The sequence below is a fragment of the Polypterus senegalus genome, chromosome 15, assembly GCF_016835505.1.
Source record: "Polypterus senegalus isolate Bchr_013 chromosome 15, ASM1683550v1, whole genome shotgun sequence".
NCBI lineage: Eukaryota > Metazoa > Chordata > Cladistia > Polypteriformes > Polypteridae > Polypterus > Polypterus senegalus.
Window position 1 is genome coordinate 40731901 of NC_053168.1, and position 26964 is coordinate 40758864.

Consider the following 26964-nt stretch of genomic DNA (forward strand, 5'->3'; position numbering starts at 1 on the left):
CATTCCATGACCCGTTTCCTTCATTGTGTGAGGAGTCAATCTGGAACAACAGCTCAGCACTCACAGTTTACAAAGCGTATTTATTTATTTATTTATTTATTTTTGTAAAACTGCATTTTGTGGAAAATAACCAAAATCTGATGGAATTTAAATAAAAAACAAAATAAATGTTGTTTTCCTCTTATACCCAAAATAGATGTTTTAAAGTAAAATACTTTGATTAATGAAACATTACTTCAGAAATATTTATGTTGCATAGGAGAAAGTCCCTGATGCACATCCAAAATTTTGTATGACAGGCTGTTTCAGCATGCTCCCATAAATCAACAAGCTCTAAAATTAAATGTGTTACCCCTTCTATATGAAACATAGGAACAAAATATAAAACCTTTAATACTACTTTAATCAATTAATAAACAGGGTGAATTTTTAAGTTACAACAGATACGTATCATTGAACTAACAACTTTGCTAACTTGAAGGAGCACACGCAGGGACAGGCGTTCCGGCCAGGATTGGTTATATTCCCTTAACTGAGGCCAATATGATGGAATGATGAAAGGAGGCTTGGTTTCAGAAATGTACGCCTTTCCTAAACGCTAGATAGCAGCATCTTTGGAGGAAGGTACACTCATGGAAAACCACAGGGCATACTTGGACTTGTAGTGGCGTGAGGCAACCCTGATGGCGTCTGTGAATGTCACCAGAGGGCACTACTGGGAGTTACGCTCCATGCTTAACAAACCTCCGATTGATACTTCCATCGGGTTATGCCCTGGCACAAGAACTTCTCCTGGGTCAAAGATAAAAGGAGCTGCTCAAACACACATGATGAAGTCGGAGTTGGGAGGAAGAGGGCAAAACTTAGGGGAGGAAGTGGAATCTGGAGGGGAATCTGAAGAAGAATAGAGAAGGAAGATAACGTTTGGCTACTTGTGACTGTTTTATGGAGGAAGGAATGTGGATAATATATTTATTGGAATGTGTGTCAGTTGTGTCTGGGGTTTGGGGCGCCTAGCTTCAACACTACATTAGGTGGGGCAAACTCAGTCCTAGAGGTCCACAACAAGTATTTGATGACATTGTACCCATTTTCATATTCTTTGCAGACTCTTTGATTTTATCAAAGGATGTGCAGTGAAAGTAACAAATCATTGCAAAAATATTCTGAAACTGCTCTATTAATTCAGAAAGCATAGCAAATGCGTGTCTGTTTAGATAGCAAGAATTTGCAGGTCAACAGGCTGGTAATCTGCAAAACTCCATTGTGAGGCTAAGAATTGTGAGTGTGACAATGTGAGAGCTAAGCATGTCATAACAAAGTTTACTAGAGTAAAAGAAAAGGGAACACATTCCTAATAAGAGATAATGTACAGCATATGAGATCTTACAGGCTGGACTTGAATTAGGCAGAACATGAAACAACCTGAAATGACCAATGCATGCCGCAAATTGTTTGCCTCCATTGCTAAATCATAGCAGCAGAACAGATTGAGGTTAAAATCAAATTTGAAATTTCTCTTCTCTCTTTCCAAAGCAAACATCTAAACCTTCTTTACACAAAAAAATCTAAATATTATAACTGAAAGATGCCACACGCAGAGAGAAGAAAATAACGTACGCTGGAAGAAAATACTAAAAATGAAGAGCTTTCCAAGTGCCGAACACCCAGCAGGCAATAAACAGAAAAAAGAAAAGCAACATCCATTACTAAACAAGTAATGCACTAAAATTGAAGCAAAAAACATCCCACTCCACTTGTTAAGAGCCGAGATTCAAAATCTTCAAGAGCAGCTTAGATTCTGCAGGTTTATCACTCATGACCAAAATAATTCTACAGTGGCAGGGAAAGGATGTGAAACTGGAAAGGGTTTGTGTTCGGTGTTTTTAAATTCCTGTAACCTTTTCTTGTAAGAATCACACACCTTACAAGCAAACAGAAAAAAAAACACTAATACCTGGTCATGGGAAATGACAGCCACGATCTTGATGCTAAAGGATGACTTTTATATTAGTTACAGTATATTACAGTGAGTGAAATATACAGTATTTTGAGCAAGGATATTAGTGAAGCAACTGTTGACAAGCTGTGCCATGGTATTCATTATTGACCACTGCGGTAAGGTTGTGCTGACGCCGTGGAAATAACAGTGTAGTGCCCCTGGGTCCTGACCTGACAGAGACATAAAAGCAGCTCCATGATCGCCATTTTGCAGACAGTTTAGCATGTGTATAGATTTAATACTTTTGTAGTTAGTAGAATCATGGCTTGGGATTTTTTGGGTTACAAAAAATGTTCCACCACAGAAGTACGGTTGGAAAACAGTGCTCTACCTACACCTTTGCTCCTGGAAAGCTAAAAAAATCTTCATTTCTGCTATCTCACTTAAAAACTGACACTGTGCATTACTTGGGTGGTTATGTTGCATCCTTTGTATAAATTACAGAAGATACTGCAAACTTGAACAGGCAGGGATAATCATTACTCTTCTATTTTATAGACTTTTATCATTTTATTAGGGTAGTCAACAAATAAGTTGCCTGTATTGAGATGCTAAAGACTTATTTTGGTTTTAGTGCCACTCAAAATTAACTTATTTAGCACTTCTGTGATTCGATCTTCTTACTGAAAAATGTAATGAAAAGAGAGGGCTGTTATTGTCACAACTTTTTTCTATTGCACCAGGTCTCCCACAATTCCCTCCCACTCTCCTGCACCTATGTCAGGATGTATAAAGCAAGAAAATAAGCACCAGTGCTACATGTGGCGTATCGTTGTTATACTCTAACTGTGTAATACAAAATTGTAAACCTTTAAATTAAAATTTTATTCCACTAAATTTTTAAAGGTAGTATATAAATATGGCACTGGATGTGTATGTCATTCATTTATTTGTAGTATTGTTTTTTAAAAACATGGAAATGCTGCCCTGACCAAAGCACTAACTGAGGTGTTTGCCTTGTTGCTGGCCTGGATGCATCAATATCTTTTAACTCATTAAATAGGCCACATTAAATGTAAAAATTAACACATTAACTTTCCCAGGCCTTTATATATATATATATATATATATATATATATATATACATATATATACACACACGCACACACACACTATATACACTCATGTATAAGTCGGGTCTTGAAACCTGAAAAATTGATCATAAAATCAGACCCCGACTTATACGCATGTTCTAAAATGCGACACTTAATTTTTTTTTTTTACATCTTGTCGCCTCCTCCAATCTCACACCAATTTCTTAGACACATTGAATTTTGTTACAGCAACGCAGTTACCAATTTCTTTCGCCACTTCAATGACTTTTCATTTAAAAACCAGCTTCATATTTTCTTCTGATTGAGCACTCCATCGTAGATAAGGGATGCTCTTCCGATTAAGGTGTATGAGGTTGTGAGATACAAAAAACACAAATCAGTGCAAGCATTGCTTCGGAATAGTTCAGGTATTACCATGTGGCCACATAGGCACAATAGAGAGAGAGAGGTGAGGAGCGCCTGTTGATACAGCGCATTGCCACACCCACATAGAAAATAAAGGCAGTGTGCTCTGTGTTTACTCTCTCAGGTGGGAGTTAGCAGATCATAAACTCTTGGACCAATAGTGTAAGTTTTCTACATTTGACTTATATGACTGACATTATAAAATACCAGAAATTATACTGTAAAAGCAAGTCCCGACTTATCCAGGGATTATATACAGTAATCCCTCCTCGATCGCGGGGGTTGCGTTCCAGACCCCCCCGCGATAGGTGAAAATCATGAAGTAGAAACCATATGTTTGTATGGTTATTTTTATATATTTTAAGCCCTTATAAACTCTCCCACACTGTTTATAAATATTCCCCGCAGAGTTATACAGCATAATCCCTGTGTATTCTCTTAGATATTAGGTAACATTCATTGAAATTATGTATATAAACACACTGTTTATATACAGTAAAACCTAAATATTATTTTAAAGATATTGAGTGTCTCCGATATCACATATGTTACAGCCATTACGATAGACAGGCCACCAGCAATAAATACGTACAATGCAAGAAAAATAGTATACAGTAAATGTACTAAGTACTGTAAGTAGAAAATTAATTATGGTTACTCACCAACAATGACACGATGACTTGTCCGATAACAATGAGTTTAATTTTACTGCACAACAAAGGAGAGCGTTACAGCTCTTCCAAAGGAGCCACTTCAGGCGATTGTGTAGCACTGCCGTTGTTCTTCTTCTGGCAGTCTTCAATCCAAATCCCTAAAGCAGATTCCATCCTGACTTATTACATCCACTTACAACTCGTTTTGCACCCTGGTTAAAAGGACACTGCGGCCGTAGATCTTTTATTCCTTTCCTATTTTTTAAATAAAAAGAATCGTAGCCTTCAACTAATCCAAAACGTTTACCTTTTCGGAATCGTTAACATCTTCCATTTGCGCTTGGGCATGGCCCCTGAAGCAGTAGCAGATCGTTTTGGAGCCATAATGAAGGGCTTGACTATGCACAAAGATAAACACAAAAGAGAACAACTATTTACACAGCGAAACACGTTGTTGCTGAATGAGCGAGACGAGACTTCCTGGTTAACACTGCATTCAGCACGCAGGAACTTAACTGCGTGCTCTGATTGGTTAGCTTCTCAGTCATCCGCCAATAGCGTCCTTTGTATGAAATCAACTGGGCAAACCAACTGAGGAAGCATGTACAGGAAGTAAAAAGACACATTGTCCGCAGAACCCGCGAAGCAGTGTAAAATCTGTGTTATATATTTAGTTATGCTTTGATATAAAATCCGCGATGGAGTGAAGCCGCGAAAGTCGAATCACGATATAGCGAGGGATTACTGTATACCCTCTTCCTATTGAAAAAACAAAAGTTGGATCCAAAATGGCCGACTTCAAAATGGCCACCATGGTCACCACCCATCTTGAAAAGTTTTCCCCCTCACATATACTAATGTGCCACAAACAGGAAGTTAATATCACCAACCATTCCCATTCTATTAAGGTGTATCCATATAAATGGCCCACCCTGTATATATATATATATAGTGATGGACAGCCGGCATTTCAATCCAGCCGGGACGTCCCTCTACAGAAGAAAGCAGCCATTTTAGGGCATTATATCCCCCGGGACGCTAGACGGCAGCTCCCCTGGATGGAAATGGTTCCTCGGATTCACGCAGGGCAGCATAGGACATGGAGTCCGTCTCTTCAGCCCTGTTGGGTGCCATGGGTGCCGCCAGGGGGAGCTCACCAAGAACCCAGGGACTTCTATGAATATGCCACCCCTGAAGTACTTAAGGGTCATGAGGACAGAAGCCCGAAGTACTTCCGGGGGAACTTGACGAAAGAAGATGTGGTATTGATCCGGAGAAGAAATACTTCTGGGTCATGGACTTTAAAAGGACTCTGGGAAGCCCCAGCAGATTGAGCCGGAGTTGGGAGGAAGTGTGACAGAGCTGCTGGGTGGAGTGGAGGATTTATTATTGTATTGATTATTATTATTATTGTAATACTGAGTATAGTGGAGGTGCTTGGTGCACACTTTTGTTATAATAAATTCATTTTTTTGGACTTTTACCTGGTGTCTGACGTGTGGTCTGAGGGTTCAAGGGGACAATAGTGCCCCCAATCTGTCACTAAATATATATATATATATATATACTGTATACATTTCAAAAGAAAGATACATTTTGAAATTTCAGCCATCCTTTTAATAACACACATTGTATAGTCATTTTTTTCTATGAAGTTCTTGTTACATGACTGTAATAAAAATATTACTACTATGGTATTTGTCAGAAATAACTATTCTTATTTAATTGTTTCACACAATTTATACTGGTACTCCATAATTTTGTGAACATGAAATGCAGCTTTGTTCAATAAAGTTGATCCTAGTACTATTGGGAACTTCCATATTTATTCTAGCCAAGTATGTAAAAATGAATAGGGCTGCAATGATCTCTGAGTGGATCTGGTTGAGGTCCAGTTTTAATTTTGCACTAGTGGTGACACCCACATCTAAATATGTCTTGCAGTTAATCAACATGGGCCACCCCACCCTGTACCCCAAGTATACTAGGTTAGAATTGTGGCCCCACTGCTATAGTCATCCTCACACTCGCATGTGACTTTCCAGCCCATCATTTACATAATCTTTAGGAGTTGTGACAGTGGCAACATGCTGTAGTGACTCAGTCAGAGGGGTGAACTACTGTGTGTGTGAGAGCTGACAACCAATAAGTTATCAGCCAGAAGTGCAATGCACATAATATGCCCAATTGGAAAAATGAAAAGCTGTTGTTTTGGAAGCACAGACAGACGGTAGGCTTGTCTGTTTGATTTCCTGTGTTTTTCATAATTTGACAGAATGAAAAAAGGAAAAAGATGGAGTGAGACTATAGCTGAACCAAACTTAAAAAACATTTCTACAGTAGGCAGCTCAGCAGCATGTTGATTGGCTGTCTAATGCACCAATCTCTATGTTCTATGAAAGTCTGAACCTGTGAAGAGAATGTGTGAAGAGCTGTGTAGTCCATCATCCCCTGCAATATCCTCAAGGCAAGTAACAACAGTCAGTAAGTGTAACAAGCTCTCCAACTCAAGGCAAGTAGCATAACACCAGCTTAAAAAAAGAGTTAGTCATGCAAGACATTACAAGACCCCAGTAAACTGTTAACTATTAAATACACTTTATCTAGCAAAATATGAGCTGTAATTGCCTTTTACTTAAATTAGTATCAAACACTACTGTACTGAGCAGCATGGAGGTTAATAATGTGTTATCTTCAAATTAATATTTTGACACCAAATATAAAAAAAGGAAAATTATACTTCAGCAAACAGTTTTTCTATTGGGAACATTTTTTGTAGATATTTATGCATCAACATGCTATCCCTCTGTCAAAACTGCCTGCAACTTTCTGTATCATCTCTCGATTGTCAGTGACTTTATTTTCTTGGTCAATACAGAAACTTCATCCATCCACCACTGTGGCCTCTCTGGGTGTCAGTGAGGGAACATTCCCAGAACTAAGAAGCCAACTGCAGAAAAAACTCTTTAGAGGTTTTTGAATTATTAATCATTTTGTAAAACTGACGGATTTCAGGAAGCTAAATTTAATGCCCTATAAATATATAACCTTGGCAGATGTATGTTTAATTAGCTAATTAACTGATTAAGTATTTATAAAATGTGGCAAAGGACACTGGTGAGGAGCAGAGACACAAATATCTAGAAGTAGTAATGGTATATTAGAAAACTCAAAGTACACAGAAAGATGAACACTGGTTAGCCATTTCCAAAACAAACCCTTGACTAACAGATTGCAACTGGCAAATCTGACTACCCCAAACGTAAATGACTTCACTCTTTATAAAAACACATGGTGGTTAGTGCAGAAACTTGACAAAGTAATTATACATTCTTGCAAAACAAACTCTTTTGGGCTTAACCCATAATTATCTAAGTCACATGTACATTTAACATATACATGCATTTATTTATTTATATATATATATACACACACACACACACATATATATATATATACATAAACACACACTATAAATAAAAATCAGTTTTGGCTCAATGCCAGGAATGACAGCAAAGGAAAACAGCCATAATGGAGGGCAGTGAAATGTAAGCTCAGGGACTTAAAAAACTTGAAAACAGCTTTTGTTTTGATTCACTGGGTCACTAAAACTCAGTTAAGATTCCTTTCATACTCTCATTCAAGTGAATGCTGCAGTCAGACCGGTGCTAACCTGGGCCATATGTTTGGTTGCACACTGCCTTTACAAAAAAAAAGGCTAACCTTTCTTAAAAGCAAACACATTTCATTTTTTTTTTAATTTTAGAAAAATATTTAAAGACAATTTTCTGAATGTAATATAATTTACTTTTATTCTTCGTCTTCAATTTTCAGCATGTTTTGCGTTTCCCAGCTAAGCACATTTGTATGTTGGCTGTGTTAATTAGTCTGGACTGCAGTCCTCATGGCTTTCTTCACCAAAAGGACTTTTTGAAAATCATTCATTGGGGTGTATATAGAGTATCGTATAATCATACAGTAAACACAAACCAGTAGCTCCAACAACACTTTTCTTTCATGTTTAATATAGAATGTTAGAATGTGACAAGCATTTTGTGTAGTAAGTCGCTACGGTACTATGTGGTTTGTAGGCATGTGATGTGTGTGGCTTGTGACAGCCATGACTTACCGTATGAAATGCCACTTGTTTTATGCACAGAGCCAACCTTTGGAAAAACTAATGGAAGACTCACGAGAGACTTGAGCTCAAGTCGATAAACAAGTTAGAAAACATATGCATTATTATAATATTCAAGAACTCTCAGAGATTTCGATAAATATTTTGAATGTTGGGACAATTTAAAGTGTTGTTTATTTATGTCATTGAAGAGGCAGATACCCAACTTTTGTTTATTAAATATTTCTGTAACAATGAACGATATTTAAAAATAATAATGGTAATTGAATGTGGTTAAATGTATTAATAGGGTATATAAAGTATATTTTTTAACAGCATTTTTAAATTCAAGTAGTAAAAAATGGAAGCCATTAGGCTTGCAGTGGGTGAAACTGCTTTCTTAAACACCAAACACCAACTCAATGACATAAAATCAGATCAATTAATGTACTGTTGTTAGCTGAATTTTCAGTTGTGGACAGCCAATGGATAATTGTAGTTCATATTTCAAAAAATGATTACCTGAAATCTATGCTAATCTTGTTAGCTGAAATGGTATAAGAAGTGTCCTCAAGGTGATTTTGAGAACATTTGCAGGGTGCATCAGAAGCTAATCGTATGTGTAAATGAGCAAAATTTACAAGTTGAAAAACTTCTTTTATGGTAAATTTGAAGCAAGTCAGTCAGTAATTTTGGTCACTTACAATGTTCCGCACTTTTAAGACAGACACTTTCAAAAATTCTTCAATGTTTTTATAAATGGGAGATTTCACAAATTGGTTAATAAAGTATCTATCTATCTATCTACAATGTGTTATAATAAAGATATCTCAATGAAGGCTGAATGTATTATAATTTTTTATTTACTTTTGATTATGTATTATTACATTTTACCTCTACTTTTACTTTTTTACTTTAACTTGTTACTATGTTTTATTATTCACTGGTATAAAAATAGACTGATGCAGTGAAAAAGTCATGCAATTGGTTTTCTATCTTTAAAAACTAAGCACCAACTAAGCACTCTTCCTCCCACACCCCACATACTCTTGTATATACCAGCTTTGTAAACACAATCACTTTCTCTATGGAGGAGTGCCCGACGTCCTCCGAGCAGCTCAGCTGCGAGATAGTGGGTGCCTAGTGCCCACCTCCAAGGGTTGGTGAGCGAAGCGAGCAGGGGGCAGAGCCCCTAAGTATATGTAAATTAAATTATGAAACCATTTTCGACAAAGAAATTCATGATTATTTGGTAACACAAAAGTCAATATTGATGCTTAATATTTGCAATACAGTTGTTCCAGACCCCCCCGCGATAGATGAAATTCCGCGAAGTAGAAACCATATGTTTCTATGGTTATTTTTATATATTTCAAGCCCTTATTAACTCTCCCACACTGTTTATAAATATTCCCCGCAGAGTTATACAGCATAATCCCTGTGTATTCTCTTAGATATTAAATATGATTCATTGAAATTATGTATATAAACACACTGTTTATATACAGTAAAACCTAAATATTATTTTAATGATATTGAGTGTCTCCGATATCACATATGTTACAGCCATTACGATAGACAGGCCACCAGCAATAAATACGTACAACGCAAGAAAAATAGTATACAGTAAATGTGTGTACAGTGACACTAAACGTACGTACATGTACTAAGTACTGTAAGTAGAAAATTAATTATGGTTACTCACCAACAATGACATGATGACTTGTCCGATAACAATGAGTTTAATTTTACTGCACAACAAAGGAGAGCGTTACAGCCTTTAAAGGAGCCACTTCAGGCGATTGTGTAGCACTGCCGTTGTTCTTCTTCTGGCAGTCTTCAATCCAAATCCCTAAAGCAGATTCCATCCAGACTACTGCCTTATTACATCCACTTACAACTCGTTTTGGACCCTGGTTAAAAGGACACTGCGGCCGTAGATCTTATATTCCTATCCTACTTTTTAAATAAAAAGAATCGTAGCCTTCAACAAATCCAAAACGTTTACCTTTTCGACAATCATTAACATCTTCCGTTTGCGCTTGGGCACGGCCCCTGAAGCAGTAGCAGATCGTTTTGGAGCCATAATGAAGGGCTTGACTATGCACAAAGATAAACACAAAAGAGCACAACTCTTTACACAGCGAAACACGTTGATGCTGAATGAGCGAGACGAGACTTCCTGGTTAACACTGCATTCAGCAGGCAGGAACTTAACTGCGTGCTCTGATTGGTTAGCTTCTCAGTCAGGAGAACTTAACTGCGTGCTCTGATTGGTTAGCTTCTCAGTCATCCGCCAATAGCGTCCCTTGTATGAAATCAACTGGGCAAACCAACTGAGGAAGCAAGTACAAGAAGTAAAAAAGACACATTGTCCGCAGAACCCGCGAAGCAGCGAAAAATCTGCGTTATATATTTAGTTATGCTTTCATATAAAATCCGCGATAGAGTGAAGCAGTGAAAGTCGAAGCGCGATATAGCGAGGGATTACTCTATAGAAATTAACTGTTAATTAATTACAGAAAAAACAGCTAATAATGCAGTCTTTACTTTGAAATGTTAGAACTACACAAACCTCTCTAGGCCCTATGCTGCAAAACCACAACAATCAGTACTCTGGGTTGTGAGGCTGAGCATTCCTTGAGTCACGATGTTAAAATGGGTCTTCAAAGACAAGCAACTGCTCATCTCTGTCCACTGCAATGTGCTTTATTAAGAGAAGGTTCTGGAGATTACTAAAACAAATTTGGGACACAGCACAATTTAAAATAGAGTCATAATGAAACTACACTGTTCCCAAACCTTATTTAAGAAATAATATGACAAATTTTCCTAATATGCAATCACATACAAACCAGTACCTTTCTAGACTAACAACATACCAGGGTGCTTTATATGCACATTTACTTCTAAAAATTGGACCCCAAGCAGGTGGAGCGACATGCAGAGGCTCACACAGAGACACAGAGCTAAGCACTGAAGGAACACCTCACAGGCCACACTACCCATCAGGCTTAGCAGGGCTGGTTGAGATGTTCATAAGAAACACATACTGTATATGGGGAGATTTATTATTAAAGTAAAGATCGCTCTCTCCTTTGAGCTGATAAGGAGGAACAACAAACCATGTATTTAACTGAAATAAATAAAATTAATCACACCCAGATGCTTTTGGTAAACGATATTTTTGAAACAACAATTGCTAAAGGGATACCAGCATGGACTCTGGGGACCAACTACATCAATTCAAATATTATATGAAATTTGACCACATGAAACCCTATACAAATTCTTATGCAACCTGATTACGTGAACCTTTTTTTTTATTATACCCATTTATTTTTGTTGCTTTAAAATATTTTGTAATGTAAGCTGCAACCAAAAAAATACTGTATTTATCAAAATAAATATCCAATAATACTTCAAATTGTGAATATATATTATACCCTGATTATACCCAGAATGTTTAATATCAGATTATGTAGGACTTCAGTTTCTGTGACAATGCTCACATTGTGCTCTGACTGGAATATATGTGACATCTGCTCGCCTTGCCAATAACAAAAGATAATATTTAAGTCCCTCTCACTTACACGACAGGCTGACATATACAGACACAGACAGGTACCTGCAGACAAAAGACCAGCAGAGCAGAGCAGAGCAGAGCAGAGGAGAGCAGAGCAGATCTGTCCACACAGGAGGAATGAAAGCCCAACACATCTGCAGGCAATCAGCCGACGACAGTGGAGTGAACAGAGAGCTGCGTGGCTCATTAAAACTACACTCGTCTTAAACGATGTGCAGCTGAGCAGATTCCGAAATATTATTTTCCAATGTTTTGTACTAATTTCAAGTCCAGAAGTTAAAAAAAGAAAAATACAGATACTGTAACTGCGGTATCTAACACATTTTCTGAAGGAACTGCCTTTCCTTAAAACACCCTTGACTTGCTTGTGAAAAAACTTCATCCAATCAAGCGGTACAATTTGGTGTTGTGAACTGTAATTACTTCAGATGGTAAACATGTTTGTATTATTTGCATTTGGTGCTTAATGCCAAGCACATTGCTATTATTTACTGTAAAGCTAATTTTCTTATATAAGTAATAATTACATTAAAGGTAATTTTCTTACACATGTATTTTAAAGGTAAAATTCCTTTCAGTGCCAGGCCTACTCTGGATCTACTCAGGTTTACAGTTAATCGGTAACATCTGGGCACTTGGCTTCTTACCCTTAGGCTTCATTCTTGTGTGTTCCCAATTCCTGTTTTTCAATAGTCCTTTAACAATTTGCCCTTACTAGTTGCCTTAATGTAAACCACTGCTCTCAATCCTTTTCCAGCTCAAATAAACAGACTCTTTCTCTTGTAGGGTGTCATGGAAAGCACCATCTGAAAGTGCTGTACAATGCAATTTACAAAGTGGCAATAGTTACAAACAATTTCAAACAAAAACTGACTAAAATGACCAAGTCAAGGTCACACCATGAGTACATAATGAGGAGTTAACAGGCAGCCCTGTGACTTCACGCCAAGTTCCTTATCATGGCTTGGTGTGTGTGAGCAGGCACTGTGAAGTAATGGCAAAGTAAAACAAAATGTAATAATCTCTACTTTGTGAAAAGTTCAAATATACCACTACACTGTAAAAATGATTTTACTAATGCAAAGCAAACCAGCTCTATAAAAACTGCAAACTGTAACAAAGTCAGCCTGTTGCGTCAAGCCCTGCTGTTAACTTTCGAGGCTGCTCATCCCGGCGGGCTAGCTTGCTTATTTTTCCACTGCATGTGAGACTTATTAGATCCGAGTCCTGAAAGGGATAAGCTGGTCTATAAAAACACTTCGGGATGGTGTTTCACTTACGTGAGGAAAAGGCTATTCAGGAACACTGCTCTGTCCCACGCAAAACTAGGGCGACACACCTGATTCCTTTCTAGTTCTCCTCTCCTCTTACCGCCATGTTCTTTTAGTATCGATAGGCAGCTACCTGCTTATTCCACACTCAGAGGCGGCAAGATGTTTGTTGGTTCCACTCTTTGTCCTCTGTGTGGTAATATAACAATCGCTCTTCACAGTCACACCATAGTGTGGTGGGGTCTACTTCAACCTTTTCTGTTTTTCCTCCTCCACTTCAGTGTGTTTATACTACTGGCAGCATACTTGTCTGTGTCTACACTGAAATGATTCTTTAGCATCTCCCTAATGTGGCCTCCATTTATTTAGGGTCCTAAAGATAATTTGGTCTCAGAGAGCCACTAGCCATATTTTCCACCCCATGATATCCATGCTGAATAGTTATTTGGTGCATCTTAATTTCAAACAAGGCATATTTAAGACATGCGTATTGAACATTATTATAAGTGTGTTGATGACTATGCAGAAATATGAAATTAATTTGCTTTTAATGGTGTTTCTCTTAGTAGGTCAGGCTCAAAAAGCTTTGGTCACCCTTTGTGTTTCGGTACAGCCATTTAAAGCATAAACTGCTGTGTCCATAAGATTATTTATTACTTTTTACTGTAATCCACCGTAGAAAGCAAATTTTGTAACACTATCAGAGGCGTGAGATAACTGAAGAACAGTAATACCAACTGCTGTGGCTAGTTCGGATGTTTGTAGTTCTATGGCAAATGCTGAAGATGATCTCATTCTTGATTACAATACAAGAGTTTGATACTGTAGGGGTATATAGTAAAGAAAACTGGCAAACAAACAATTTCTTTCATCACGTTTATTCAAGAACGGGAATTCAAAAGCTGCACTGTGTGTTACAATTGGATCTGTAGCAACAGCGAGGTATTGTATGCACAAGACTTTAGTGAAGCCATTCCTGCCCAGGGTTTGTTTCCTGCCTTACACCCTCTGTTAGCTGGGATTGGCCCCAGAAGAACCCCGTGACCCTGTAGTTAGGATATAGCGGGCTGGATAATGGATGGATCTCCTGTCATAGCCTTGGGGATCAAAGTGCAGATGGCCTACCGCCTGTGCAATGCAAAGGAGGAGATGGATTTGTCTAAGACAAGAACAAGCTTGTATATTTTCAAAAGAGTCTCCAAACCCAACAACAGAAACTGTCCCAGAAGATGTTTTGGTCTCAGTTTTAAGAATTCAAGGTGATCAGTTTTATATTTTGGCAAAATAGCGGGCCAACATTGTTTATTTTTGACGCTCCCTGTAATTATTTCATGTTCATTTTAATCCTTCATCTATGTATGGAAAACTCCATGATCCTCCTTGATCAAGTAGTATTTTTATAACCAGGTAGTGAGAAGTCAAGTAAAATGACACCTTACAGCTTACATCTTGCCTGAAGAATGGGGCCTGAGTTGCCTTGAAAGTTTGCATATTGTAATCTTTTTATTTGGCCAATAAAGAGTTCATTTTGGCTAACACAGTGCAGCACTCTAGCATAACCAGGTAGATATTGCTATTTAGCCCTGTGAGCTTGAAATGATAATGTGGATTTAAAATGGATGGATGGATTTTACACCTCAGAAGTTCTGCAAAGAACTACTCCATATAGATGGAACTCAATTCTGCTCTTGTTAAAAACTAAATTCAGAGAATAAGGCTAAACAAATGAAAAGTTTTGCAACCAATATGGCCGTATAAATGTAATCAGAAAGACTCTTTTAATCATTCAGTCTTAATTACATACGTTTTCCAAGTTTGATTTTAAAAGCATGTAGACATCAAATCACCTTACTCAATCATATTTCAGTCTTCATTTATATAATGTCTGATCTGTCTTAAAAGAAGATCAATTCTGAACTAGTGCAGCCTTTTTTTTTTGGAAAGCAGAATTATGCCAGGCTTTCTGTTTGAGTTGTGATCGTTTATCTCCCCACATGTAGCAGCTGTACAGTGGCCGATGCCACACTCAATATTGTGCCCCACAGGATGCCTTTTTCGTACTGCAAGACAGCTTGTATTTATTCCTTACTGGAAAAAGGCCAGTGATAATCTGGAAATAAATCATATATGAAGAACTCCATGTCCATATCTAAATATATTTTTACAGCTCATTCCAGAAGTAGCTCTGCTGTTACAGTTTGATCTAAATGATTTATTTCTTGTTAAGCCAGTTAAATGATGTGTCATAGTTTAATAACTAAACATAAAACTGTATAGTCACTTAGAATAAATGCAGAGTTTAATAGGGCAGTCTAGATCATTCATGGTGTGGGTACAAACAACTAATTTGTCTTTTTCAAAGATGTGAATCACTGTTAAACAATTTACTTTTTCATAAAAGATCTGCAGTTCTTTAGCCTTCAATTTTGCATTTTCTTCTTTTTATCTCACTTTTTCTGATACTAAGACACATAAATATTTAAGTTACTCTTACAGCATACTTATTGTCCATTTAAAGCTGTTACAGGAGGTTCAGAACGGCTTCAAAAATGTAAGTTTCATGTTTATTATATACAACTAGTTGAATTACCTGGTGTTGCTCAGGCGGGAATATGGAAAGATAAGTATTACACAGTATATTACTAAACTTCCTTACCTTTAAACTTGTGGAATTTAGCATACACGTAACTATTGTTATCACTGGACAGAAATTTTGCACTTTGAACCAATGAATTATTCTGCAGAGGTTTGTCAAGAAACGTTGATGGGACTCCTTCATACCTACGGCAATGCTGTTCAGCGCTCAGTACCCTGGTCATATATGAACCTAAACTTTTTACAGATACTGTGGCCAAGTGGCATGGACGTACATGTGGTGCTAATATCAGGTCCAACTCTATAGTGGGTCAGATGGCAACAGAGGGTGTGTTTGCTGGGCGACAGTGGGAATCCTCTATGCTAACTCCAGTGTTCAATCCCATAACCATGGCACCGGACAGGTGTAACACTGCACAAATGGACCCCCGCTCTGGGCTTGTGGAAGATTTGATTCTGGCCTCATCCTCAGGGGCTTACATGAGCCTCAGTAAACAAGACAACTTAATGTTTGGCCACCTCCTATACAGTACAAGTTGTTTTAGCCTCTCTTTTGTGAAGAGCTACTTCGATCACATCGCTATTTACCGTTGTTCTTTTTAGTTTTTGACTAATAGGGTTTATTAATTGTGCCCGTTAATTGAAATTTGAATGCATTTCTTTTGTGCCTTTTACTTGATTTTTTATTACCTTTTTTTCTTACATTTGCACATGCCTGGTGTGTCAACTGCAACATGTAGGCTCAATGTTGCTGTTATCAACAGTCTGCTTTTCTGGTGGAGAAGGCCAAACAAACTGTGATTGCCTTCACTACACTATTGGCACGTAGACTTATCTTGCTCAAATGGAAGAATCCTAACTCTCCTCGTCTAAGTCAGCGGGTAACTGATGTTTTATACTATTTGAAATTGGAAAAAAATCAAACTCTCACTTAGAGGATCTGTTCAGGACTTTTTTTAAAACCTGGCAGGATCTAATCAATAATATTTTCGAATAAGCATTTATATTGAGGAGAAAGGAATTCCTTTCTCCCTTTACTGTTCTAAAAAGTTTTACTCTGGCTGTTGGCCTTCCTCTCTCTTTTTCTCTTTCCCATAAGTGGGGGTTGAATTGAATTTAGTTTTGTTAAGTTTGACTTGATTGTATGGAATGTTACATGCTTTTAATAAATTTAATAAAAAATAAAAAAAAAGAACTCGTTTGTTAAATAATGAAAGAGAAAGGGCTTTGGGAAACACTCAGAAAACTCACTCGTTCTTTACCTACATTGTCTGTTATCTTGTTCGTTATTCTCTAAGATCAATAATTTATGGGAAATACACTCCAAATTGGGAGTCACGGCAAACATTCTCCCTTAAAAAATCCTCAAGGAAATTGTCATTAGATACAAAATGCAACTTGCAACACTGAGAGATGTCATCAACAAGGCAACAAAAAATTAAAACGATAAATAGAATTAAATTTCAAAACAACACAATGTGAAACTATTATCTAAAGAGCGTCAAAATAAATGTAGCCTGCTGAAGACCCAGACACTACCTTTAACCCTGCTGAAGAATGACAGTATCTTTAGGGGAGTTTTACTTCTGAATAAGTTTACTACAAGTTACGGAGAGAGCAAAAAAAAAAAACACATTTCTAGAATATAATAAAAATAAAATAAGCTGCTGCTGAACTTGACTCAAATCTCCTGCTCACAGTCCAATAGATTTGAATTTAAATATATATACTGTATATAAATATACAGTGTAATGTATATATAGTCTTGCATATACTATACAGAATAAAACACCCATTACAGAACAAAATATTAGCAATTCAATTCATTCTCAGTTTCTGAGCTCCAGTAACAGACTGGCAGGCTATGTTAGAAAAGCAATTAGTAATTCACCTGTGGAGAAATGGATTAAACAAAATAACAAAAAGCCTTTTCAATATAAACAAAGACAATATTTTTCTCAATGGTGTCCCTAAAAGGCACCCCATGTTCAGCATTAATTTGATAATTGGTCCGGACATGAATAATTATACAATTATGGATTAATTACACATTAAGAGAAGAGAAGCTAGAAGGATGATTTAATTTAATGCCTTACTGGAGGCATTAACCAGAGCTTATGACAAAGTGTGCCATCCAACACTAAACAAGCGTGGCATAAAGAACACACATGTGAGCAGAGATCTCCACACCAAGCAGCTCTTTAAGGAGTGCGTACTTTACACTACTGACACACACATATATCTAATGTTACAGATCCAATCAACCATCTGACAGAACGCCTGCTGTATCCAACAAATCCAAAGATTTGTGTTTTACAAATTGTTTTGTTTTTCACAGACAATTGCAGTTAATTTGCATGAAGATAAACTGTAGCTACATTTTGTAAATCATTGTAGAAAATGTTTTGAAATGTTTAAGTGGACTAGAACTGGATTTTAATAGTGTGGGTTGTCTTTGACAGAGCAAGCTACTGTACATGACAAACATTTACATTAACATCAAGTAATTTCTAGATATAGAACATTTGAACTGTAATGCTCTTATAATGGAGGATGCAAGGAATAAACCTGTATTTGTTTTAAAGCTGTTTAATCCTTTTCAGGGTTGTGGGGCTGAAGGTATCTCTGCAGCACTGGGTGCATGGAGGCACACTCACCCACACGAGGCTAAATTTGGAGTTGCCAGTTAATTAAAGCTGAACATGTCTGCGATGTGGGAGGAAAACTACAGTGAAACCCAGGTAGACGTGATGAAAATGTGCAAAAGATTTGAAGGACAGGCTTTTAGCGCAGTGATTGAGCAACACCATCATTGTGCCACTGCAAGGCTGAATATTTTTAATGAATTTTACAAATCTGTTACCATAAGATGTTTTCAGACACTGTCAGAGCAGCAAAGTTGGAAACAAAGAACATCTGAAAGTGGCTTTCTAAGAGAGAAGCTGTGGTCTGATGATGAAGGTGCCACCCAAAGCCCCGCAAATCTGATGGGGGCCAGGAGACTGTCCTGGAGAATGACAAAATAAGTATTCACAGCCCCTGAATTTTCCTTTCTTTTCCCTACAATACACCTGCTCCATTTTATTTACTTTGCCGTATGGTAATGCAGAATTCTTGTATGTTTAACTGAACGACTTAGTATTAACAAAGTGATTAGCTGAGATGACTTTTGAAATCCAGTGACTGCTGAATGTGTTACTTTCAAAACAAAGATGCTCCAGATAAGGGCAGGTTTGGGTCAACTGACAGCTGAAAAATCATCAATACTACAGAGATCATTTTTTTCTTGTTAAAGAGACACATTAAAAGATCAAATAATGTTTACAAGAAATGTTAGGAATATTGAAAGAATACACTAAAATGAAATTAAAAAAGCAAATGAGCAAGTCCATCAGTTTAACTTTTAACAGTTTTTGAAAGATCTAGAGAGTAGGAGCCACTCTAAGCTCCTTAGGAGATGGGTTACTGCAGGCAGGAGCAGCTTTCCCAAAGGCCCGTCCTTGGAATTGGGGAAGAAAAGGCTGGAGTCTGCAAATCTGAAACTGCAAGATGAGTGAGGTGTGCCAAGTAAGGATGGATGAAAGTGCCAACTCAAAAGTATGTTCAAATCTACTATAAATCATTTTAACAGAGTGATTCTGTGCTTTACTGAGAATCACTGCCCTTTCTGCAGAGCCATTGTGAGGCAGCTGTTGTAGTGGCTGCCCTGAGCACTACTGATATGGACACTCTGAACCTTTAGAGAGTGATTTCTTTTTGTAATGGCACAGAAAATGCTGCTGTAATTATGCCTTGAGCTAGGGAGGTATAACTCTGCCTGCCGTGAACACTCAAGACGGCAGATGTGCTACTACAAATAATTAATTCTGCTGACAGGATGAAGACATGGATTTTTTCCACTATACCACAAAATGGCACAATACAGAAGGAAAAAGGCTAAATACCCACTAACTGTGAATGACAAGCAGACAATGTTCCCCATTTATGTTACAATAGTCTCCATTTACATTTCATACTGTATCACAAACAGCTCAGCACTAATGGAAAATTGCATTAAGCTCACTCTAATGAAAATAGAATTTAACATACCATGGTGAAATATAGCTATTTAATGCTTCAATGGAACATTTACTTTGCTTTTCACCTATTTGCTGATGCATGACAGACTCGACAAACTGTTTTACATCATTCATTCTAAATCTGTATAATAAGAATACAAATTTTGAAAGCTTTACTCTGAACTCAGCAGCACCTCACTGTGTTTTTCCAACCACTGCCACAACAGCATTTTTGCTTCTAATGATGCGCTCTCTATTCTGTGTATCACCCATCATGTATAGTATACTGCACTGGCATTAAATGAAATGCATTAAGTGTAGAAATGTAAAAAGGTTCTCTATTTTTTCTATTACCTTCCCTAAGCCGGTCAGTAACAGTCACAATTTTAACGGTTCACCATTTCATTTTACCTAGCCCAGTGTCGTGAAATGTTATGGCCTAGACTAACAGCGAGGAACCAGGCATTGACAGGATTACAGTTCATGTCAGGGTACACTAAATACACGGGGCTAAGCAGGACTGGACTAAGTTAGCATTTCATGGGAGATCAGATAGATAGATACTTTATTAATAGAGGTATTCTGCGGTGGGCTGGCACCCTGCCCTGGGTTTGTTTCCTGCCTTGCGCCCTGTGTTGGCTGGGATTGGCTCCAGCAGACCCCCGTGACCCTGTAATTAGGATATGGCAGTTTGGATAATGGATGGATGGATGGATTAGAGGTATTAGGATTAATTAGGATCAACTATTTTTAAAATCTTTATTTTTATTCTAAAGGATAGCTAGTTATTTAGACTGAAGAAATGTATTTCTTTTGATGACAACTGCTCGGTTTGTTCTGTTATGTTTTCTTGGAGAAGAATGTGATTAAGTTTTTGGCAAGGGGCAGAGAAGTGCCCTGAGAAAACATACACAGTCATGAAGAGAACATGTGATGTCCATAAAGAAACGTACATGACGGGAATCGAGCCAAGGGGCCTGGAGATGTAAAGCAGCGGCACAAGCCACTTAATTTCAAGGCCTACTGTTCTATAATCAGGGGTTCCTAAGCAGCTGGGAAAGACCTTTACATTTAAATAGGATTTACAGTGGGCTCAGGAAGCATTCAAACCCCTTCACTTTCTACACACTTATTTGTGTTGGAGATTACATTTTAAATTTATATATTTGCCATTTTTGTCCATCAAACTACACTCAATAACCCATAAAAACAAAGTGAAAACATTTTCATAAAGGTTATCAAAATCTGAATTCTCTCATTCATATGCACATTCAGAACCCTTGCTGTCAGGTACATTTTGTTTGCTTTAATTCTCCTTGAGATACGTCTAGAACTTCATCAGCATCACTCCATCAATCAGGTGTTCATGGTAGAGTGGTTATTTCCCACTTGGAGTTTTCCAAATGACATTTAAAGAACTCTGAACACATAAGGAAAAAGATTCTCTGGTCTGATGAGAGAAAAAGTTAACTCTTTGGGCAGAATTCTAAGCACAATGTCTATTGAAGACTGGGCTGTGCTCATCACCTGCCTACCATCCCTACAGTGAAGCATGGTGGTTCACCTTTCAGGATGCCAATGACCTGAAGCATATAGCAGAGACAACACTGGAGTAGCTGTGGGATCAGTCTCCAACTGTCTTTGAGTGGCTCAGCCAAATCCAAAACTAAAACCTCATAGAACATGAACTTCATAAAATGCATGGAGAGATGGCAGTTCACAGACATGTCTCATCCAATCTAATGGAGCTTGAGAGGATCTGCCAAGAAGAACGGGATAAACTGAACAAATCCAGGGGTGCAAAGCTTGTAATGACTTACCGAAGAAGACTCGATGCTGTAATTTCTGCCTGAAAAGTACTAAATTGAGGGTCTGAATACTTTTATGAATGAAAGATTTCAGTTTTTGATCTTTTTAAATTTTGCAAACCCTTAGTCATAATGGGTTATTGAGTGTAGACTGATGAGCAAAAATGAAGAATGTATCCATTTAAGATTAAAATCTACAACACAATAAAGAGTGAAGAAAGTGCAGGGAACTGAATACTTTCTGAATCTTCTGTAAGTACAAAAGACTTGAACCAAGCAGTTAGTTGTCTACAGGTCAGGTTGGGGAGCACAAACTCGTTCAGCATGTTGCTGCACCCACCACACGATAAAACGGCCCCAGGCAGACACACAGTCTCCCATTTAAGAAAAATGCACATTATGAGGACCCAGACTGACTCCAGAACATGTAATGAATAAGGAATGATGTGACTAAACCCATCGTAGGCCTGAAGGTATTTTCTCCTCATTACATTTTTGTATTTTGGACAGCCTACCAGGCAACAATATATATTGGGTAAACACAGGTATAATAATTTAATGGCAGATGGTACAAATGGGGTAGAGTGGGTACAGAGAAGTTTAATCACAGGCTAAAAGCCACATCATTTTATGAAGGTTTCTCAGCAGCATAGTCTCATTGTTGGTTTTCTTTGATGTCTTTTCTGCAATGGGGCTATAATGATTTGAACATTTGCATATTAAAAAATATATTGTCTGACATTCAAAATTGTAAAAACACTTTGGATAAAAAATAGTATTAGTACTACTCAAAAATACCATATGTGCATCAGCAAAAAAAAAAAAAAAAGCAGTAAATATTACACTATGGAACATAGTGTTGCAGCGATACTAAAATTTTGACCTATTTCTTGGTACCAGCTTTCAAAGCTCACTGCCAATCCAAAAAACGGATAATGCCAACTCCCCAACCTCTTACTGCAGACCCGCTACACACCTCTTCCCTCCTGGTAGCCTTGAAGTCCTGATCAAGTCAAAGCAATAAGGAGTAGCAGGGTGATATTCACTGTTGAGTCTCAATTGTGTAGAAGCAATAGAGGAGGGTCCCCCATGAAATTAAGATCACATTGAAGCAATAAGGATACAGGGGAGTCTCCCCAGTGAAGTCCTGATTGAAGTTCCGGTTGTGTTAATGCAATAAGGTGGAGGGGAGACCTAGAACTTCCACAACACACAGAAGCGGGTTGATTCTTTTTCTGAAATCTATGAAATGGACGTTTTTTCCATAACTGCAAAAGCGAGTGTTGAAGTAATTTTTTGGTGTTCATAGGAAGGCTGATGTTTACTGCCAGTACCAAAAATCCCAAAATGCTGGAACCAAACAGTTTTAAAATTTTGTTTTTTTTTTGGCATTCTTCCAGTTCCGGTTTACTGCATAACAATAGTAAAAAGACATGACAGCTTTCCACAAAAACATTCTTAAATATTAAGTGAAATAATGTTATGGGGGGACATATCCCAGTAATATAGTCTGTAAGGCAGGAAACAGTCCTGGACAGTTGATCAAAAGGCTCACTCACAAACCCCAAACCTACACAAGTCTTTGGAATGTGGATAAAAAACTCAAACACCAGAAAAACATAAAGTTCTCCATTACAGTGATCCCTCGCTATATCGTGCTTCGACTTTCGCAGATTTTAAATGTAAGCATATCTAAATATATACAGTAATCCCTCGCTATATCGTGCTTCGACTTTCACGGCTTCACTCTATCGCGGATTTTAAATGTAAGCACATCTAAATATATATCACAGATTTTTCGCTGGTTCGCCGCTTTCTGCAGACAATGGGTCTTTTAATTTATGCTACACGCTTCCTCAGTTTGATTGCCCAGTTGATTTCATACAAGGGACGCTATTGGCGGTTGGCTTAGAAGCTACCCAATCAGAGCATGTATTACATATTAACTAAAACTCCTCAATGATATAAGATATGCATCCCGCGCGGTGCTTGTTTGCTTCTCTCTGTCTCTCTCACTCTCTCTGCCTGACGGAGGGAGTGTGAGCAGAGGGGCTGTTTGCACAGAGGATACGGACGCTCCTCTACAAAATGCTGAAAGACTACCATCACATTGCTCCCTTCTTTGCGGCTGCTTTATCGCGGTGTGCATACTTAAAAGCCCAACAGCCCTATTGATTTTTTGATTGTTTGCTTTTCTCTCTCTCTCTCTCTCTCTGCCATTCTCTGCTCCTCATGTCGCTCCGTTGAAGAGAAGATATGTTTGCATTCTTTTAGTTATGAGAAAGAACCGTCATCTCTGTCTTGTCATGGAGCACAGTTTAAACTTTTGACTAAAGGGTGTTATTTCATGTCTAGAGGGCTCTAATAATGTTAACAGGATGGGAGAGTTTATAAGGGCTTAAAATATATAAAAATAACCATACAAACATATGGTTTCTACTTTGCGGATTTTCACCTATCGCGGGGGGTTCTGGAACGCAACCCCCGCGATCGAGGAGGGATTACTGTATAGACATAAAACTCACTAAGTGTGGCCTTTGCCTTGCCATAACATATGTTTTTAAAGGTGACCCGATCAGGCATTCTCCCACCCAGACCTTGTTATGTAAAAGCATGCCGATCCTGTCTTCATGTACTTGTGAAACTGCAGCACCTCGCTGCACAAGTTGTACTCTGTAGATCTAAAACAAACGATACACAAGCTACAAGTTACATCTTTTTACTATCAGTATTACATGCAGTATACTGTATGTATATTGTATAAAATATATGCAAAATGTTCTGGGATTACATTATTACAACGTATTATTATAGTATATTGTAAAGGAGCACTTTAATGGGCAGGCATTCTGGCCGAGTTGGGGCAAGATTCCTTACCTGGACAGGAGGCCATCCCTTCGAAGGCACAAGAAGAAGGGTAAGGTGTTCCCTGCCTTAGTCTGGAAATTGGCAGAAGATGCCAGTCTTTAAGAGGGTACACTGGTGTCCAGGCAAGGTTGGATTGAGGAACAATACCTGGCTGGGAGGACAGTGTGACAGAAGGACAGGGAGAAACAACCAGACAGGGCTACATGCTTACCTGACATTTCAGATGGCAGCATTCTTGGGCAACACTATCAGTATGGGCATCAACAAGGCACGAACACTCAGGCTTTCTTCTTGTGCCTCCAAACAGCTGGACTCACATCCAGTTAAGGAACCTTGCCCCATCCTTATATACATATATATATATGTGTGTGTGTGTGTAAAAATCATACTCCACTGCTTCTCTCACATCCCAATCATCAAGTATAAACTGGCCCACTATGGGTGAATGCAGGTGGGTGTGTGTATTTGTGAAAAGGGGTTATCTAAAAGACTGGCACCCCGTTCAGGGTCAATGTTTGCCTTTTGTCCAATGGTGCGAGGAAAGACTCTGAACTGGACTGGGCAGGCCTGATAATGGATATGTTGTGAAATGAATGGATGGATGAAAACATACATAAATAGAGGGCTCAAAAGATGTTTCCATCCCTGATTAAGATAAATGCCAAAAAAAAAATATATATACATTATGTCAGACAGCCGGTATATGTACAGTATATGCATATGATACAGTTAGTACCTGCCAAATAATAAAAAGAATACACAATGCGTGTTTTGCCCTAATTCGGGCTCATCAGGAGTATGCAGCTTTTGCTTCCGCTTATTATATATGCCTGGCCGGGACACCTGGAGGGACCGGGAGAGGGACAATACCTCCCCTGGACCACAGGAGGGCCACCACCTGGGGGGCCCAGACGCCAACACTAAGTGCTGGGGGGCAGGAATTCCAGGGACACCCGGTGTGCTCCCGGGTGCTGAAACGGTACTTCCGCCACACCAGGAAGTACTGCCGGAAGTTCATCGAGAGCACCTGGAGCACGTCCGGGTGATTATAAAAGTGAGTGAGTGAGCCGAGTCGGGAGGAAGAAGGTAACACTCAGGAGGAGAGGTGGAAAGGCGGCAGGAGAAGTCCAGAAGGGAGAGAAAAGGACAAGCAAGGTGTTTGGTGCAGGGACACTGTGCTGTGTGCTGCTGGACTTTTATGAATGCAAAAGTGTGTTTTTTGGAACATTGTGTCCATGTCTGTCTGTGCCGAGGCTGGAATGCCACAATATATATATATTGTATATATATAAAGAATATATGCTTATTTATTTTACATTATTATACTTTTTTCTCAAAAATCCATGTCAAAAATGATCACACCTGCATTTAGTGCTTTGTGCAAGCTCCCTGGAATGGATTTCAACAAAACAAGCTAATTACAATGTTTCCTTAGGCTGGTTAGTGAAGGTCATGATGCCATTATGATACTGCAGAAGAGCAGGCTGCAGACCTGTCATGATGCACTAGTTTATTAGTAAAGTTAGGATACTAATCTGAAAATCAATCAGTCAACACCATACAGTGCATCTCATTAAACACACCACAACAAGTCAGTATATGAAACACACGCAAATACAATTAAATCTAATAAACTAAGAGACTTAGTGACTTTGTCTGCAGGGTTCACTTAGTGGTCAGAGGTTATGCTGACACTAGCTGCCTTTAAATGCATTGGATTCCTTGTTAAGTCTACAATGGCAGCTCTTATTCACACAATTAATTCCTTTTTTGCCCTCTGACACTGCTTAGTTGATCTAGCATTCCATAAATGAGGCATGCAATCTACTAGACAGGGTGCACCTTATTTAAAAGCAAAATAAACAGTCTAACACATAGAGCTTAAATATTTCAGCACCGGAAACACAGATGAAAAATAATTTTAAGGAAAGAAAATGATAAACGCTATATGAATAATTTAATAAATGTAAAGTGTATAAAATTTTATTTGAAGTGCCTAATTCATGACAATTAGTGTTAATGGTATTCATCAAAAGTTTATTAACACTAATGATAGACTGACAAAGACAGCCTGAAAACAAGTCTTTATTTTTAAAGCATGTATTAACGACTCACTGGAACATATTCATATATGACACTGACAAAACAATTCACATCCCACTTCCTCATTTAAAACCACCAGACTGGAGAATTCTATGTTGGAACACCACTTTGGACTTGACTAAAATCCAAATATATTCAGCACATGGTTATGTTTGCACATTAATTACCTGGCGAGTACTGTGACATCAATTACCACATGTCATGATATTTTTTGGTTATGAAAAATTAAAACAAAAAATGAAGACAATGAAAATTTTAGTGGCTGCTCGGCACAAGACACTAACTAGAAGGTTCGTAGAGGCGAGAGACCAACAACTCATTGGCCTGTATCTGTAGAGGGAACTTTGAAATGGATACTTACTCAGGGCTCAATGGAGTGGAGGATGCTGTGTCCAAGTTGTCTAAAGCTTTTTCTTGGGTCACTCTAACCTCAGAGCTAATCT

The 26964-nt window shown here is 38.1% G+C and overlaps 1 protein-coding gene and 1 long non-coding RNA gene across 2 annotated transcripts in view; one reads left to right on the top strand and one right to left on the bottom strand.

Annotated features, from left to right (window-relative positions):
• LOC120515565 overlaps positions 1 to 19044 on the top strand; it is an 82747-nt gene extending 63703 nt beyond the window's left edge. The window contains exon 3 of the long non-coding RNA XR_005630666.1: positions 18288 to 19044. This is a non-coding gene — a long non-coding RNA (uncharacterized LOC120515565). The remainder of the gene's footprint in view (positions 1 to 18287) is intronic.
• Positions 1 to 26964, bottom strand: part of ube2e2 (ubiquitin-conjugating enzyme E2E 2) — a 424382-nt gene that overhangs the window by 113059 nt on the left and 284359 nt on the right. The gene's annotated exons all lie outside the window — the stretch shown is intronic.